Source organism: Tachysurus fulvidraco, chromosome 2 (assembly GCF_022655615.1).
Source record: "Tachysurus fulvidraco isolate hzauxx_2018 chromosome 2, HZAU_PFXX_2.0, whole genome shotgun sequence".
Classification (NCBI taxonomy): Eukaryota; Metazoa; Chordata; class Actinopteri; order Siluriformes; family Bagridae; genus Tachysurus; species Tachysurus fulvidraco.
The window spans coordinates 37,260,447-37,277,979 of record NC_062519.1 but is presented as its reverse complement, the minus strand read 5'-3'; the positions used below and the strand labels follow the sequence as shown (position 1 = coordinate 37,277,979).

General features: G+C 38.0%; 1 protein-coding gene across 9 annotated transcripts in view; it reads left to right on the top strand.

The window, feature by feature from the left end:
* Window positions 1–10,998: 10,998 nt before the first annotated feature.
* tead1b (TEA domain family member 1b) overlaps window positions 10,999–17,533 on the top strand; it is a 61,066-nt gene continuing 54,531 nt past the window's right edge. For 3 of the 9 annotated variants that reach the window (XM_027153082.2, XM_027153080.2, XM_027153083.2), the window contains exon 1: window positions 11,004–11,236. The gene's annotated coding sequence lies outside the window, so the exon portion shown is untranslated. Of the gene's footprint in view, window positions 11,237–11,370; window positions 11,630–11,714; window positions 11,877–17,533 lie in introns of those variants that run through there. The other 6 variants (XM_027153075.2, XM_027153076.2, XM_027153078.2 and 3 more) reach the window with 6 other exon arrangements.

The following is a 17,533-nucleotide window of genomic DNA, read 5'->3' as shown; positions in this document are numbered from 1 at the left end:
TTCCTGTTCATGTCCTTCATTTTACTAATGTAAATACATTAAGACCATTTTTGACTATTTATTTATATTTATATAGTATGTATAGTTATATTATATTTATATAGTATATCATATATGTATATATAAATATAATATAATAGATTATATATATATATAATATAATAGATTATATATATATAATATAATATAATAGATTATATATATATATAAAATGTTTTGTTTTGTTTGTTTGTTTATTTTAATAAGCAAATCGGATTGGTCAGAAGGTGTTTTAATTTTCTATAACAGCAGTTCTGACAGCATTTCCAGCTGTAATTCAGATCAGGCTTATATTTTTGTGCCATTATTTCTTTAATTAAATTAATTAAACTAATTAATTAAATGTAATTAATTAATTTAATTAAAGCTCATTAACAGATCTATATTATTAATAGCAGTTTTAACTAGAACGTACATTTCCTGAAGAAAATGTGAATGGTGCTTGTACGTGACAAGGTCCCCTCATTTGATATGTCACATGTTCATGTTGTGCTGAATTTTGATTTTAACGTGACATCACGTGACTTCATCAAATTACACGAGAGGCAGTTCCCCTCATTGTGCTGAGTGTTTTGATATGTCACATGTCCATGTTGTGCAAATTTTTTATTTTCACGTGACATCACGTGACCATCAAATTACACGTGAGGAAGTTCCCCTCATTGTTCTGAGTATTTTGATATGTCACATGTCCATGTTGTAAAAAGTTTTTTGATTTTGCATATTTTGGGGACAGGGCTGTGGCACAACCGGAAGGCCAGTCGGTACAAAAAATTTTCAGAGTATCACCCTAAAGGAGCTGGTTGAGTTTGGTGTAGATTGCATCCCAGACTCTTACATCATCAGTGGCTGATCTGACTAATGTTTCTGTAGCTGAATGAACACAAATCCCCACAGTCATGCTGCAACATATAGTAGAAAGACTTCACAGCTAAGTGGAGCTAATTAGAACAGAAAAGAGGGGACTGCATCTAGAATGGGATGATGTTCAACAAGCAGATATGGTCAAGTGTCCACAAACCTTTGGCCATGAAATTGTCAGGAAATGACAGTTTATATGGTTTGTTTAACATCTATGGGGGGTGGAGGGCAAAGAGAGAAAGAGAGGGGCAAAGAGGGGGGGAGGGGCAGAGAGAGAGAGAGAGAGAGAGAGAGAGAGAGAGAGAGAGAGAGATTCAGAGAGAGAAAGAGAGGGGCAAAGATAGAGATGCAGAGAGAGAGAAAGAGAGGGACAAGGAAAGAGATGCAGAAAGTGGAGAGACAGAAAAAAGAGAGAGGCAAAGAGAGAGAAAGATGCAGAGAGAGAAAGAGAGGAGCAAGGAGAGAAAGAGATGCATAGAGTCAGAGAGAAAGAGAGGGCCAAAGAAAGATATACTGTATGCAGAGAGTGGGAGAATAAGAGAGGGGAAGAGAGAGGGAAAGAAAGAGAGGGGCAGAGAGAGATGCAGAGAGTGGGAGAGAAAGAGAGGGGCAAGGAGAGAAAGAGATGCAGAGAGTGGGAGAGAAAGAGAGGGGTAAAGGGAGAGAAATGCAGAGAGTGGGAGAGAAAGAGAGGGGCAAAGAGAGGGAAAAAAGAGTGGCAGAGAGAGATGCAGAGAGTGGGAGTGAAAGAGAGAGGCAAAGAAAGAGAGAGAGAGAGAGAGAGAGAGAGAGAGAGAGAGAGAGAGAGAGAAAAAGAGGGGCAAATAGAGAGGGTCATAGAGCGGTAGAGGGGCAGAGAGAGAGCAGACGCTGAGGAAATGATTGCTTATAGCACTGAGTGCTATAACATTGTCTTGTGGATGTTACACAACATTAAATGTAACCATAAATGGTTAAAACCAGGTCTTCAGAAGAAGAAACACGAGAATGTGGTGGTATTGGGAAATAATCATCATTGGGGATGTGAGGCTAAATTTCATTGTTTTATATCCCAAAAAAAGGTGTTGATCCTCGAGTCTTGATTTTTTTTTTTTCACTGTATATTCAGCTGAACATTTTGTCAAAACAAGCTCAGACATGAAGGCATCCATGTAAATGTATATTATTTTTAATATATCTAATGTACTATGTAATATGTGGTTTGAGTCGTGCAGCTTGTGTACACTCCCTTTTCCCATAACCTCCCAGCTCTGAAACATACCCAGGCCTTCATCTTGATCAGACCCATCCGATTACAGACTTCTTCTGCTTCAGTGGAACAATAGCAGAAACAGACTCGTATATATATATTTATAGCTTTATTTATAGCTAGTCCACAGTGTGGGATTGTTCCAACCACATGCCTGTGAGTGCCAGGACGGCCATCAAAGGCAGTAGAGATCCATATCTTCAAACACTGCATTACAGAATTGAGTTAAAGAGACATTTAGTGCGCAAACATTTGGACATCAAAACCCTCGCCTGTTGCCTGGAGACTACTGTTCCTTCTTCCTGGGTTTGGGTAAAGTGTAGCAATGGGGGGTTTTAAGAATCTAGTTCCATGCTGATTTCTAAGATAATATCTCATTTGTAAAGAAAAAGATTTGCATTTTGTGTTCACACTGTCAGGTCAACACACTGGTTGTTTCAGATTTATTCATTTCATGCTTAGTGTAAAGAAAAAAGAAAAAAAAACAAGACTGAGGATTCTTCTTCTTGCATTTCCTTAAATTAAAATAAACCTGACATCACAGGCATGTAGCCCAGATATTTAATGAGTTTTAATTAAATTTTCTTAACTGTACTGCTCCAGCATATCCGTGCCAGTTGTGTGCCTTTTATCTTTCAGACGCCGAAGAGAAGAATGTGATTAATGCATCTGTGTGAGAGGAACATCAACAATGTCATCTAATCAACATTTTTTCTTAATGAATTTTTTTGTTTAAGGTAACAGCGTGCATACCCAGCTTCCTCTTTATGCAGATTAAGTCTGGCCCCTACCTTTCAACTCTAAACACATTCCTGACCAATTTTTAATGAGACATATTTTCCTAGCTCTATTATTCTGTTAATTGGAATGAAAGGCATGCTGAGTTGTGAGTTATGTTGCATAGTTTCTGGTGGCCCTTAGAATAATTAAAAAAAAAAAAAAAATTAAAAAAAAGTTCACTCATCCAGAAAGCCTACTTTTGAAAGCCCTCTAGAGATGTCCACAAGAGGGCGGTGTATATTCTCAGGCTCCTTTTTAATGCAAGAGTCATGACGTATTTAGAAAGGTTATGCTGATAGGACATCAAGTTAATGCGTTGATGTAAATATTCACACGTAAACAGCTGTCAAAAACGTTTTACAGACATCATGCAAAATGATGTAAATCAAATATATTTTGATTTTGATTTTGATTTTGATTTTCGGGCAGTGGTGGCTCAACTGGTTAAGGCTCTGGGTTGTTGATCTGATCAGAGGATCGGGGTTCAAGGCCCAGCACAGCCAAGCTGCCACTATTGGGCCCTTGAGCAAGGCCCTCATCCCTCCCTGCTCCAGGGGTGCTGTATCATAGTTGCACCTGCACTCTGACCCCAGACTCCTCAGTTGGGGTATGTGAAGAAAATAATTCCACTGTGCTGTAATGTATATGTGGTGATAATAAAGGCTTCTATGCCCCCATTCTAAAATATGGCAGAATTTTCAGATCATAGCCTGTAAATGTAGTGGTTGTTCATGAAGTACTGGGAAAATGTAAAATTGTGTTTATTGTGTCAAAATTTTACTTGAGACATAGCTTGAGGTATTCATTAAAAACATCTATACAACCTCGTCCACCAAGATGCTTCCTCTGGGCCCCTGAGCAAGGCCCTTAACCCTCTCTTGTATAAGATAAGATAAAAATGTATATCACTCTGGATAAGGGTGTTTGCTAAAAGCTGTACATGTAAATCAACTCAAGTTAATGTTTTTAATGTATGAAAACACTGTTGTTCCTGAAAATATATGTAAGTCTGTTGGTCATATGTGTGACTGATGCCACAAAGTTTGCTAAAGAACTAAAAAAGTTAAATATCATGTAAATAACTAGTATTTGCCATTAACAAGAACCTCTTGTCTAGCTAATAATGATAGATTCTACAAATCATGCTAATCTAAACTTAGCAAAGAAACTTTCACATATATCTGTGACTTTAACCACAGTATGGTTGTTGGTACCAGAATGGCTGGTTTGAATATTTCAGGATTTTCACACACAACAATCTCTAAAGTTTACATAGAATGGTGAGAAAAACAAAAACAAAAAACACTGAGGAAAATATTGTGTTTCCAAACTGGTTTGAAATCAAAATGTACATTCTTTACTGTGGTGAGCAGAAAAGCATCTCAGCATGCACAAAACATCAATCTTTGAGGTGGATAGGCTGCAACAACAAAAACCCACATCAAGTTCCACTCCTGACAGCCAAGAACAAGAATCTGAGGCTAACATGGCTACAGACTCAACTGAACTGGACAGCTGAAGGTTAGGGAATAAACTTTATCCAGTCTTCAACTGTCCAGTTGGGTGAGTCTGTGCCAATGATGGCCTCAGACTCTTGTTCTTGGCTGACAGGAGTGAAATCCTGACCATCAAACTTAAACACTGATGTTTTGTGCATGCTGAGAAGCTTTTTGCTCACCAACATGATTGTTTATGTGAGTTAAAATATCCTTCCTGGCTGCTCAAACAACCATGCCACGGTTAAAAAAAAATCCCAGAGAACACACTTTTCCCCACTCTTTTGTTTGGTGTGAACATCTCAAGCTCTTGAACTGTGGAGTTCATGAGTTGTGCTGCTGTCGTATGATTGGATGATTGTATAAATGCACACACACACACACACACACACACACACACACACACACACACACACACACACACACACACACATGCACATGTGGCCATGAAGACACCACTGTTTTACACCAGTAACAACTAGCAGATTTATTTTTTCTATTTTGTTTAACTTTTAGATTAGATGCTTGGATAAAATGAGATTTAAGATTTAAGAGATTGGTAACTCTACTTGTAGGGTGTAAATAAAAAGTAAGGAATAAAAAGTGTTTTTAATGTAATTATGTCACAGTATAAGTATATGTTCTCCTCATTAATTAAATGAAATGATTAATGCTACAGACCTGGCAGACCAAAGTAATCAATACCGAGCACCTGAGCAACCCGAGCAACAGATTAGTGACTCAGTAACCGTGAAATCATTTCGAATCTGAACAAAGAACAATTTTCTTTAATTTAAAAAAAAAAATTTTTAATCTATTTTTAAACTATATAAAAAAACTTGAGTTATAAATTTATACTTATGTATATCTCAACGTTTGAATTCAGGGATCTTTTTCAATATATATTTATTGGTGTAATGTATAAACAATACTTGAATAGAGTACTTGAATAGTAACTAAGTACAGTTAATAAAACATTTTTTCACCTTGGCAGTTCATCCTAGCGGTAGCATGAAGCTTTAGCAGTGCAGCTCCAGTTTAATCTGCTTTGATCTTTCAATCAAAGCCTGTGCAAGTGAAAAAGAGTGTTAAATTGCCAAGCATAAGTATAATCGGTGTTTATTATTATTCAGTTAACATTAATTCTGTAAGCTAATGATGCGTGTATTTAAGTAAGGAACATTTCATTCAACAGTTCATGATATCCTTGTAGGCTATGGGTTAAAGTTAGCAATATCAAGGCTTTTTGGTGGCAAACTATGTGACAAGGTTACAGCCAGGGACATTTCAACATTTTTTAGATGGACCGGTATCCCATTCGTGGTGTATTTCTGCCTCAAACCCAGCGTTCCTGGGATAGGCTCCTTGACCCTGACCTGAATGAAGCAGTTCTGAAAATGAAATTTTCATTTCATTTTTGTCTTGAAAATGTTTTGGAAATGATGTGGCATTTTTTCAGTTCTTTCTGATACCACCTGATCTGATTAAATACCATTTCCTGCAATTTTATATGTGAGAATGTGGACTTGACTCTATACTTGGAAGCCTTTCAGGAAAGGTTTCTAGCTTGAGCCTAGAAAATAAAAGTTTAGGAATCTAGATGATCTCCAATCAAACTTTCAGCATAAATTAAACTCAATTTATTTAAAAATTAATCAATTAATTTGCATAAAATCTTGGCCAGGCACGTGCCATTCAAGAGTCAATAGGCATGAAGCTTTTGATTACAGGGCCACATAAAAAGAGAATAAATCTGATGAAAGACCCCCTGTGGTGGTTTTGGTTTGGGCCGTGTAACCCCTCCCCCTCCTGTCTCGCTCAGCACTCTGAAATGAAGCTCTGTGTTTTTATCAGCAAGTGAGTGCTGAATCTGGCGGACTAGACCCTTATCTCTTGCTAAAGCCAATCAGTGCTGGCAGTGTGAGCAGACTGGCCTGATCTGCACCTGGCCTCGCAGGGGCCTCCTGATTAGCCGAGGTCACAAGGCGATGGCGAAATGAACTAAAGCAGGCCAAGCCACCTACCCCAACCCCCAACTTGCTGCTCCGCCTTTGCCCCCTGCGGCAAAAAGAGCGACATGCTCCAGTCTTCAGAACACACACACTTTCTCTTTCTCTCTCACTCTCTCTCTCTCTCTCTCTCTCTCTCTCTCTCTCTCTCTCTCTCTCTCTCTCTCTCTCACACACACACACACACACACACACACACACACACACACACACACACACACACACACACACACACACACACAGCCTTTGGGGATGTATCTGTCCACATCAGATTGCACTGCTGATAATAGACATGGAAAAACCCCTCAGCAAATTCAGAAAGAGATAGTGTTTGTGATTGGGGTCTTTGGGGACAGTTTTTGACTATAAATTAAAAAATATCTAAAAATAATCATATACAGTAATGTTGGCGTTCACTGATGTTCTGTATATTCATATATTGACACACAATGTGTAACACAGTCAGAGCTTTAAATCTGGTTACATCTGTAAGGTAACAAAAAACACACACACAAACATATAAATACATACATTTTTTTAAAGTTGTTGTGTGTGTCTACAGGCACAAATATATAACACAAGCATTCATACGTAAATTAACGAGGTGTGAGATCCATTTTCAAACTCTTTAGCACTTTATTCACACCTGCTGAAAGTGGAAACCAAACCAAACACTTGTCTTTAAAGGTTCCCACCCCAACACACACCTTTTTTTAATGGTCCCCCATCCCCAAACACCTCACTAACACAAGACCCTCTCAGGTTTCAGTCATGCATTAACTGCTTTGTGTCAAGGCCACACCCAGCAGTAAGACAGGTGATCCTGGTATTAGCTGTTTATGTGTGTGTGTGTGTGTGTGTGTGTGTGTGTGTGTGTGTGTGTGTGTGTGTGTGTGTGTGTGTGTGTGTGTGTGTGTGTGTGTGTGTGTGTACGCGTACTTGTAACACAAGGTTAGACACATCAGAATGTGAAGTAAACAGCTCAGATCTGATTCTGTCTTTGTTCTCCTTTTTTCCCTCCTTTTTTTCATTTCTTTCACAAACAACACATTTTATAATGTTTTATTTAAAATGATTATTTACTATAGAATCATTTACAGAGTTCGTTTTAGAAAAAACAGAATATACTAGCAAGACTTTTTTCTCAAACATTACTTAATTATTACTTAACTACTCTTTCTTGATACATATCTTTGATTTTTTCCTCCTTGTCACTAATCATAATGTTAAATTTGCTGTACATTGTAGTCATTTTTGGTCAGAAAAAAAAGTTTTTTTTATTATTACCATATTACCTGATTGCTTAAAATGGTTGTAAAATCACTTTTACAAGGAGAAAAAAGGAAAATATAGATAAGCATTTGGCACTTAATGTGACATGTTTATTAAATGATTTTAAGCTTTAGCATCATATGCACCATACCTGAAAAAAGATATTACTCATAAAGAGATTTTTTAAACTAGTGTTTCCATGGTGGTGGTGTTCGGGAAGCTATCCTTGTGTACCCTTCAAATCAAGGCCTGTTTTCATACAAATATTTGTGACAACTTTGTACTGAAATTACATTTTGTATAATGTAAACTAAATGTCCCACAAAGGGATATTGTTTCATGTTACTGTTTCATGCAATATATCACAGCTGGTAAAGCCGGGGGGATATCAGGTGAAATATATTGCTTAGGTGTATGTTATATGAAATTGATTGAATCAAGGTGCAGGAACATAGTTGAATGTGGAGAGCTTATTGCTTTCTCAAATGAGCTTCTGTCATGAAAACTGTAATCTGTAAAGATTACAAAGGCTTAGGCCTTGTGCTTCTGGCCAATCTGTTAGGCTCATGACGCCAACGTTTCATGTACATGTTGAGTTGCTTTAGTTTAATGATGGAAGGGGACTTTAAATGTACTGTGTCTTTCTGAAAACAAAGGCACCCTCGTAATGTCGACTGTCTGAAGGGCAAAAATGACAGCACAGAGATCTATGCCTTATTTAAACGTAACCATTTCTTATGGCTTCGCTCCTCACAAACCGCATTTCCACCTGAGTTCCCGGCCACTCTCAGATTTTCATTTGGCCTCTCAACCCTCGTCCAATCTGCCACCTGAGGGAGGCCATGAAAACGAGCTGTTGTGTAAGGCTATGAAGCAGTTTACAGTCTGCTATTATGCAGGGATCCTGCGCAGGACCTTCCTGGATACGAGAAGCTAATGTTTAACAAGGAGCGCATGAAACCTTCTGGCAGATGACCCGTAACGGTGAATGAATCAGGGCTGGGACTGCACGCAGGTGTTTAGTGGCCTACGCATGGCTGGGATTGAGGGGGTGGTGTGGGGTGGAGTGGATTGAGAACGGCTCCTCTAGGACACAGTGGCATTTGCATAGATAAACCTTTCTCTTTTGATGCATAATAGTTAAAGTGCTGAAAGAACAGACACCACCTATGAGACGGGAGCAGGAGATTAGATAAGAGAACACTGGAAAGCAGGCCGACTGTCAGTACTGCAGAATGACAGTCAAAAGCAGAACGACTGTACTTAGAATCATGCAGAAACATGCAACTTATTTATTAGCTACTATTATCGCAACAAAAGAGGTCCCCATATGATTTTTTTATTTGTAATGATAATTATGATGATGATGATGACACATAATCATCTTCCTCCTTCCCTCTTACACTACTAAACTGGTGTAATGATTAGTTCTCAAAAAAGAAGGAGTGTTGAATGGATCACAGGCCTGCAGCTGAAGCATACTGTGAGTGTATAATTCCTGTATAAGAAATCAATTTTAGAAAGATAGCAGGTATTTTAGGTATTTTAGGTATTTCCTGTGAATGAAGTCTTGAAATTTTAACTTGAATAAACACTGAATAAAACTGAGAGGTACACTTGTATCACTAAAACCTTATACAATATATAAAACCAGTAAAAGAACCCTTGCGGAAGTTTTAATGATTCCTAACCGCAGTTTCAACAAGAACTGGGAATACAAAATAATATTGGAATTAAACAAGCAATCATATATTTAACTGATATAAGACAACACTGCTTTAACTTCACACTTCACATTCTTACTTTGACGTATACACACCGGTCCATCAATTAGCATTGCTTTAGCTTTGTTAAAACCAAATGTTTTTATTACTCCTATTCTTCTTCTTCTTCTTCTTCTTCTTCTTCTTCTTCTTCTTCTTCTTCTTCTTCTTCTTCTCTATTATTACCATTTAATTCAATTACATTTTACCATTCTAGCACTTTTAACAACAGACTTTGTCACAAAGCCATGACAAGGAAAAACTCCCTGAGGCAACAAGACAAGAAACGTTGAGTGGGATCAGACTCAAAAGGGATCCTGATTGTGTGATAATAAATCAATCTTTATCATCTGTATTACAATTGTATAGCACTTGTATAACAATACAAGGTTTGTTTAAGGAACACATAAGCTTGACACATATGATTGTGGATATATAAATGATTAGATTGCCTAATAAGTAAATAAGTAAGTAAGTAAGTAAGTAAGTAAGTAAGTAAGTAAGTAAGTAAGTAAGTAAGTAAGTAAGTAAGTAAGTAAGTAAGTAAGTAAGTAAATAAATAATCCAGGTGGACAATATCCTAATGTACTATCTATCTATCTATCTATCTATCTATCTATCTATCTATCTATCTATCTATCTATCTATCTATCTATCTATCTATCTATCTATCTATCTATCTATCTATTCATTTATTTATTTATTTTTGATATCCACATCAGTTCAGAATGCAAATATCATACTGCTTCACAGTTGGCTTTGTAGCCAAGGACCCATTTAACTATACATACTTTAACAGATCCAGTCAATATCTAATTATTTTATGAACATCATTTAAATGTATATAATAATAATAATATTTAGGCTACTTAATGAACTGCTTGAGCTTTTTATCCTTGAACTTTTCAGAATTTTTTTTTCAAGCTGAATTTACTTTTAGATCTATAACAAAATAATAATATTAACAAAATATGAATAATAATAATAATAATTCTATATTATTGTATATAACTATCATTTTGTTATATATATGCATTATTTATCCACTGTGTGTGTGTGTGTGTGTGTGTGTGTGTGTGTGTGTGTGCGTGTGTATATATATATCCTACCAGTACATAACTAATGACAACCCTAAGGGTATTTGTGGGCTAACTAGTGAGTGTTTAAAATGCAGGCTGTGTTTGTTATTGAACTCACTAGCACAAGTGATTCTTAAAACAAAACTAAAATCACTATTATACAGAATCTAATTTTATTATTAGGTCTACTTGGTTTTTGAAACCCTTTCGTGGTCGGGCGAAAATAAAAGTATCGCACTGGGGCATTTGATATGTCTGGAAATCATTTCTCTTTCCACTTCTGGGAGGTTAATAAAGCTAAAATGTAATCTGCGTTCATTTGAACCGTGAACCTGCTCCTATTGGACCATCGCGCCGACGTTGTCGTGTGAAGTCATCCTAACGGATGTAGCCACGCCTTCCTCGCCGGGCTCTGGGGGATGACGCCACCCTGTGGCTCCGCCCTCTCGCGCGAACCCGACGCCTTGCGTTCATTTCATTCCTGCTCTCATTCCGCGCATTCTTCGCATCTCTCGGTGTGTCGGCGATCCGCGCTCGCATTCCCGCCCGGCCCTGAACCGCCACTCTAACTTTACGCACTTTGCAAAATAAATTCTCACACATTAGAATAAAAAAAAAAAAATCATACAACAAACAACAACAAATGGGCGGAGCTGTTTAAAGCATTATATCCATTACGGACGTGAAGGTAAGTTTAACGTTAATACACTGGGGGAGGGGGGGGGATACAAACTTGTATGTCTTCCATAAACAAAACGTAGGCGCAGTTTTAAGGAGAAAACAAAACAAACTGAGCCACGTATCTGATCCGGAGAGGAAAGTGTTTTCAGACGGATTTAGTTCTCTGCTTCTGTGTGTGTGGTATTTTTTTCTTTCCCTGCAACAGGGTGCTTTCACTTTGTACGCCACTGACTCAGTGCTGTAACCCGCCTGTGTGACATGGCACCAAAAATCTTTGGCATTTTTCACATTTTTTTTATATAATAGAAGCCGCTCGCGCGCGCCATTGCTCTCGGGTCCTGGAGCTTTTCATCCTCTCGATCAAAATCGTTCCTCTTGTTATCGGAAACATTTTTGGATGGTAAAATGATTTGGACCATTTTTTTCCGGACAGGATGACGGGATTCCAAAAAAAAAAAAAAATGTTGCTGTTTTCTCTCCCACAGTTCGCCCCTTTTGCCGGAAGTTGCAGATCTCCTCGGAATCGTTTGCGAAAACACAGCGCCGGCAAGAGAGACTTGTTGCTCTCGCGTCTTTGCTGTTTTTCTCCTTCTTCTTCTCCTTCTCCTTCTTCTCCTTCTCCTCCTTCTTCTCTTACAATCCTCACCGTAAGTAGCTTACACGTTTCCTTTCATTGTCCCCCCCCCAGCACTTGTATCTAACACCACTCACCAAAACCGCTCGCGCTTCCTTACGCACTGCTTTAAAGTGTTTATAAAAACGTGCTTCGTTCCCATAGCGACCTGTATTTTATTAGTACGACCTGTATTTTATTAATTATCGCACAGATTATAACATGCCCCCTACTTAAAGTTCACACGAGCGCTCTTTCCAACTTCTGTTGACAATCTGTTGCGTTTCAGCTTTTGAGATACATAATTTTAGCTTTTTTTCCTGTAACTTCACTTCGTAGGCTGTGTTTCTCTGTGTTTATTACTATTAGGCGTTTAGTCAGATTTCGCCATTACTCCAACAAATCACTAGGGCTTCATTTACAGTAAGGAAAAAGCGCTCAGCCTTCGGTTTGTCATTTCCTTTGTTGGGATTGCCCGCCTTCTCTACTGTGCACTAATGTCGAAAGATCAGCTTGGTGTTTTTTTTTTCCATGCCAAAGCGAAACGACGTTGCATTGACAAGACATATGAAATACGTTGTTTGTAGAGTAATAAATAAAAAATAAATGAACCCAGACTGCGCTCGAGCCTGACGTTTAGTCTAAAAAGTGTAATTTTGTTACAAAACAGGAGGACGTGTGTTTCACACGCAATTGACGTGATAACAGGGTAGACTTTGGGAAATTAATTTGAAGTTTACATTTACAAAAGAAAAAAGGAAAGAAGGATAAACTCGTAATTATGACATGCACACTAAAGCCCCAGTGAAGCTAAAAGCTCTGCTCTGGTTTTGTTTTGTTTTTTGTGCTAAGCTAATGCTTAGCTTTCCACTTTCCTCTCCTGTTCAAAATTCAGTCTTTAACCTGATTGAAATCCTTTGTTTGTTTGTTTGTTTTTTTGACTGTATATTATCCTAATTTTAGGTTATTAGAAAATGTTAAGAATTTACACTTTATTAAACTTCAGAGCTCTTAGTCAGAATCAGAATACTTTATTAATCCCAAGGGGAAAAATTGGGTCCAAACTCAGATGGGATTCAAATATTAAAACATCTCTCAATCGTATATATCTGAATCTAGAATTAAGACTATGTCGTAGTAATATTTCATTACGACATCAATATAGAGCTCTTAAAAGAGCTACTTGGTGAAGAGGACTTGTGTTACTGTCCCATTTGCTCAGCTTTCTGAAAACAAGTTCCACTATTGTGTGATTTGGGACTAAGCCTTCATTCTCACAGTTAATTATTGCCTTATATTTCACTGTGGCCTTTATTTAAAAAAAAAAAAAAAAAGGAAAGAAAAGAAAGTCCAGCAAGACACAATGTGTTGTTTGTCTCCTCTAACTGGGCTGTCATCATTGACTACAGTAAACAGATTGAGACTTGACCGCTGGCATGACCTTATCTTGGAAAGCAAATCTGCTCATTGAGAAAGGACCGAACAGAAAAATAAATACAGTTGAACAGCGATTTGTAAAAAGGTTTCAGCTTATGTTGTCGGAAGACCTGTTGAACGTGAGTTTTGAGGATTTTTGACTTGCGCACAGTGACAGGTTTGAAAGCATGCAGAAGAGACGACATTATTATAGCTGTAACGCTAATCAGCTGGTTGCACATTTCTGTACATATTTTACATGTTTATGCACAAAAAGTGATCAGATGATATTTCTATGGAAAATGTATCCAGTGTAGAGTTCATACACTAATCTCCGGTTCATTCACACTGGAGTGGTAACATCTAGAGTACATATTTTGTACCTGTAACTATTTTGTATCTTTTACATGATATAAGGTCATTGTTGTAATCTGTATCTAAAATAAAAACTGACAGGTTTATAAATCAATAAAATTAAATCCTTAATCGACTTTAATAGAACACGTCACACAGCGTACGATCAAAAAAATACACACTAAAGGTACAAAAGAAGATTTACTCTTGAAGGTGCCACCAGAGTGACAAAGAGAGGTAGAGGTTAGTACTCTTTTTTTTTTTTCTTCTGCGAGTGTATTTAATAGTGTAGCATCACTGTGATTTCAAGTCTGCTGAAGCATATGAAGCTAAAGCATAGAAGATATTAAAGATGCCATGGTATTTGTTTGTGTACTGGCATGTGGCGTAGTATGTTTAGGTATTATGTTATTGCTTGGGTATTGGACACTTGGGATTTAGACAGTGTGATGTAATATTAAGATATTTGTTGTATTTTAGTTGTATTCTATCCTAGACTGGAGTGATAAATTCTTTTTGGCTGCTTTAAAGCTGACGTCTATGTGATATTTCTCTTATCTCACACAAGTGCGAAGGAAAAAGGAAGCAGAGTCTGAATGTGATTATATTTCTTAAGTACGAAGGAAACAGATTTGATGACATGCTCATGCTTCAGAGCAAATCGCAATCTGGAAATCGTGGACCCTTTGCGTTGTCTGTGCATTTCTTTGGAAAGGGGGGGCTTTAATAATAAATCTGAAGCAGGAGGTGAAAACTTCGTTCATTTCTTTATTTTCTGTCTGAGTGGTGCTTGTGAGCATGGCTGGAGAGAAAAAGAATGCAGTCTTTCACTTGTGAAATGGGAAGAGAATAGGTGCATTGCTTCGACATAGTGGATTGGGTTACCTCTGGGAATGGAGGATTGTGGGGGAATGGACGCAACACAGAGAGACCCTATTGTCTTTCCTGTTGCTGAGCCAGAGAGGAGTGTGTGTGTGTGTGGGGGGGGGGGGGGGGGACTGCAGAAGGCAAACAGTGCTGTGCTCAAGTTGACATCTGGTTTAGTCGCCTTCTGCACCTGTAAGGGGAAAAATGCAAATATGAACGTTACTCTCGTTGCTTCCAGGACGCAGGCTAACGGCCATTTGTCAAGCCGCGGCTGGCGCTCACTGTCTACACCAGGCCATTGTTATGCCAGCAACAGGAGGCGCTGGTCGTGGCACCATATGGCTCCTGTATGCTTCAGATAAGATATCTACTCTCTTAACTTATCAATGGCATTTTAATACGCCTCATATTTCAGTTGCCAGCTGCTTGTTGCTCAGCATGAATTAGCTTTTGGCTAAAGTTTTTTTTTTCTTCTAGTCTTTTAATAAACTGAAGGTGTGATTAGAACACAGCCATATTTAGGTTTATCTTTGTGAGCCTGGTTGTCAGGTAGCTCTAATAATGATAACAAACATAATGACATTTAATTCTAATTTTCCAGTCAAATCCTTCAATCAATTTTCAGAACGAAATTTCTGTACAGTGATTTTAGTGGAGAACATTTGCTGTTAGAATATGTTAATTTGAAGTTCAAAATCAAGTCATTTTCTACACAAAAAGTGTTAGGACACCCACCCAAATGAGTCATGTGTGATTTGTAAGGGGAAGAAACCCTCAGATTTGTTCTAGTCTCTGGAAATGTTTCAATGCAGAGATTTGTGTGATGCGACTTTTACAACATTAAAGAGTATGATAAGATTATGGTATTTCCAGGAAAATGAGTTAGTTCCTCCTTTTTTTTCTTATAACATTGACGAACGTTCCCTTATTCACCTGCTCTCTAGTAATGCAGCTAGTCACGCAACTGAGAAATTACAAATTGCAAAATCCTCCGTCCAGAAATCTTCCCTCGCAAAATAAGGCGTAAAGAAACAGTTTTTTTTCTCAAAGAATGCTCAAAGCACTAAAACTGACTGAAGTCTTCTTTTGTGAACGTTCTTACAGAAAGCTTCACTGGCGCAACAGTGCTACATTTTTCACCGCCATTGTTTCATTGCTAGTTGAAAAAAATCCACTTATTGTCAGGCTTAAATACTCAAGGTCGCCGTGAATGAGCTTTTAACTACAGAAACGATAACGTACTAGAAAGCGCGCCTTAACGTTCTAATAATAAATCCCGGGATTCAAATTACAGATGAAAGTTGCTTTTAGAGAAAAATAAACCGTCAGCTTCTGACCAACCAGATTGGTGAATTCAACAGTTCAGTCGTATAAAAGCAAGATCATTCATGAGGAAACAAACTGTATAAAAACCAAGCGAGCAAGAAATTTTGGTCGCTCCTTCATCAGCGTCTATTCTTTTATCGATTTAGAATCATCTACATCCACTTAGCGAGCAGCAAGCAACAAATAGATTTCATAATGGCTGCATGTGAGGAGCTGAGGGTTTACCTCAACACATATGAATGAACCACACACAAGCGTCCGCGCCGCTTTTAGAAGCAGCTAACTTGCTTTTCCTCTCGTCCTGCGGTCACAGGACAACGTGAACTGCTCAACTCTGCTGGGACGAAGCCCAACACAAACAGCCACGTCCTGTCTGCTTTATTCACCCTCCACATCATTTCCTATTAGAATCTATCTGCGGTCAGAGCAGAATCAGAGAGATGGGAGAGCTAAAAAAAAAAGGGGATGGAAAGTATTAAACGACTTGGAAGACGCTGATTGTAAACCTTTTGACATAATTGCGGGTCCGAGTGAAACAGGAATCCCCCCAGTTCTGAGTTTCATATTATATTTTGTTGGATGTGAAGGAGTGATGCTATTCCTGTCCTTTTTCATCAGCACATTTCCCAGCAATGAAGGCAGCTGCTCTAAATAAAGGTCTGAACTGATCAAGAGCGGTTTTCAACTCACTAAGATTTGTTCACTCTTTCCACAAGTAGGCATGAACTGATTTTTATATATATATTTTTTTGTTTCACTTGGCATAAAGGTTTCCCACAGGTTTCTAATACAACGTGACATATTAGAGGTAGCTGGAAGCCATCATATATAAAGCTAGTGTTACAGTATGAATTGTAATAATTACACGTAAGCCCTGGATTTTACTCCCAACACCCGGGAGCTCAACGGTTGCAGCGTCAGCTTTGATTTTCTCTTTTAACGAGAAGTTGAAAGCTACAGGATTTTTTCCCCCTCTCACTACTGATGTGTGTAGCTCTGTGTCAGAGCAGAACAGACATCAGATTCAAAATTTCTGAATCGTCACCAAAACAGAGAAGAGCACTCACACACTATGTACATGACACTGGACAAACCTGTACAACGATTTAAAGATCTAATTCCAACAGATCAGTACTGAGTAAACGAAGCACTGATTATTTATGGAGAAGAGACAGCCGTGAAGTCTGGGTTTAAATGGTTATTGCTGTGGATGATTTTTACCTCAGGTGATGAGACTGACCGGAGTTAATAATATGTCAGTTTCTTCCATAAGCAGATCAGTTGTAAAATGTCCAGATAAATTGATAAATTTTTGATAGAGATTTGAAGTTTCTATTAATGAACACCAGGATCCTGGATCATTAGGTCACGGATGGTCTACAAACTCTAGAGCGGAGGGAGGATAGCGAGTAAACACATTTTTTTTGTCACCTTTGGCTAATTTAAATATATCAGGATCTAGTAAAAAAAAATCAGATTTTCTGTGAGTCCATGAGATCTATCACGAATCATCATGTTTTACATAAACTTTGCACAATCAGCTCGAGTGTCATTTGAGACTCAAAAAAAATTGGATGCATCAAATGTTAGAAAATTCTGGAATTCATCTAAATATTTCTGCTTTTCACCTGAGTTGTTGTTGATATTAATAACTGTTGTAATGGTTTCAGAGCTTTGGACCCCACAGACAGACAGACAGACACACAGACAGACAGGTTACTATAGGTA